This window comes from Hipposideros armiger, unplaced genomic scaffold, assembly GCF_001890085.2.
Source record: "Hipposideros armiger isolate ML-2016 unplaced genomic scaffold, ASM189008v1 scaffold_64, whole genome shotgun sequence".
NCBI classification, from domain to species: Eukaryota; Metazoa; Chordata; class Mammalia; order Chiroptera; family Hipposideridae; genus Hipposideros; species Hipposideros armiger.
The window spans coordinates 1494381-1496584 of record NW_017731414.1 but is presented as its reverse complement, the minus strand read 5'-3'; positions in this window follow the sequence as shown (position 1 = coordinate 1496584).

Below are 2204 nucleotides of genomic sequence, written 5' to 3'. Positions count from 1 at the left end.
AACGGGTTCCATGTCTGATTCTAGGGGGTCCTGGGAGCAAGCGCAAGGCAGTGACACGCCCACCCAACCAGAATCTTTATCTACACCAGAGTACTTCAGCCAGGAGGCTGGGGTGTCCCTAAAAAGATGAAGCTGAGGTTAAAGAGGAGCCAGCCATAGGGAAGAGTTTTCAGCAGAAGAAACCACCTGTGCAAAAGCTCTGTGGTGAGAACCAGCTTTTGGTGTTTGAGTAGCAGCCAGGGATGGAGAGGGAGCTGAAAGGAGAGGTGGATGGGATGTCTTAGGGGCCCAGAGAGGGTGGAATTTTATTTTAGGAGAGTATTTGGCCACTCTCCTCTATGCCCTATGGACCCCTCCCTGAGTTCAGGGAGTTCCCTGGATTCTGGACTGCCTAAGCCAGCTCCATCCTGGCTGTCATTTATCTGAACCAGAAAATCTGCCTCCTTTAGGGATCAGGTTCCCCATAGCTGCAGACACAGGAGTCCTGGGGACACAGGGTGGCTTGTCCTCCCAAGCCCATCAGAGACAACATTTTGTAGAACATCTGCTGTTTTGTACTACATCTGCTGTTGCAATAAACACCTTGGACTCTTCTCAGTTTGGGAACGTAAATCTGGAAACTGGGACCTTGTGTCTCACACACCCTGGGCAATGAGGAACTTAACCACTCCTGAGGCTGCCGATTTCAGGTCGGGGTAACTGTGCTGCGGAAAGCTCTCTCCTCCTCCCAGCCCCAGTGACCTCCAAGCCTGGTGTGCTCAGAACTGGATGCCAAGTCAGCTGCCCAGAGCAGCTGCTGCTTGAAAGGGAGCACTGAGTGGAACCCAGGACCAGGGGCAGCTGGAAATCAAGGCCCAAACTCAGACCAGGAAAGGGGATGATGGAGGATGTGGAGGAGAGGTGTCCCAAAGTCTCAGATAGGGAAACCGATGCTGAGAAGCAAGTGCTCTGCCCATGGTCACACAGAGAACAAAGGCTCAACCCAGGTTTCCCAATGTTCAGCCCCTAAGTTCCCCAGCCCTCATTCCTGCCCCTTGGTCCCACCAGCAGCTATCCTGGGCTACCAATTAATTTTCACAGCCTTGGGACAGCTGGTGGGCACAGCCTGGGTGTTCAGACCAGGGTTCTAATTGGGTTTTGCCCCAAGGGGGAGGGGCCTCAGAGTTGGACCGATCCTGAGCGCTGGCACTGTGGGAACATCAAGTGGGGTGTCAGGTGGCCTGACAGAGAATTGCCGCTGGAGTTTCAGGGGCAGTTCTGAGTGGCAGCTCTATTAGTCCTTGCTGTGGGACCCTGGGCGAGTCACCTCACTCTGTTGGACTCACTTTCCCCACCTACAACTCCAGGAGAATGACAACCTCCTGCCCCTCAGGCTGCCTGAACGCCCAGTGAGTTCAAACAAATCCTGTACATGAGTATCCACAGCAGCTCTACTCACAATAACCAAAATGTAGAAACGACTCAAATGTCCATCAACTGATGAATGAATAAACAAAAGGTGGTCCATTCACACAGTGGAATATTATACAGCCATAAAAAGGAAATTGAGCACCAACACACACTACAATGTGGATAAACCTTTCAAACATGCTGAGAAAAGCGACACAAAAGGCCACATAGTGTGTGATCCCACTTATATGAAATGTCCAGAACAGGCAAATCCATAGAGACAAAAAGCAGATTAGTGGTTGTCAGTGGACGGGAGATGGGGAGTGACTCCTTTTGGGGCTGATGGAAATGTTCTAGAAGTAGACAGAGGTGATGATGGCACAACACTGAATGTGTTAAAGCTACAGAATTGTTTACTTTAAAATGGTTCGTTTTACGGTATATGAGTCATACCTCAATAAAAACAAAAATAGTCCAGACTCAGGCAGGATCCTTCTGCAACCTGAACCCCCTGCCCCAGCCCAGCCCAGCCCCCTCCTCTTCATTTGCTGAGGACAGAGACCTCTGCCTATCCTCCACCATTCACACTTCAGACCCTGTGACTACACTAAGGAGAGCGTATGGAGCATGGGCTCTGGCTCCAACCCGAGCTCAGCTTCCCTGTGTCCCTGGATCTCAATTTCCCCTACTGGACAATGGGCCCCTCAACCCTCCTTGGCCTGGAATTCAATCCAAGATCCTGACACAGGATGGCGGTCAAGGCCAAGGCCATCTCAGCTTCCTCAGCAGCTGGCGGGAGGTGGGGGTGGGGGGGG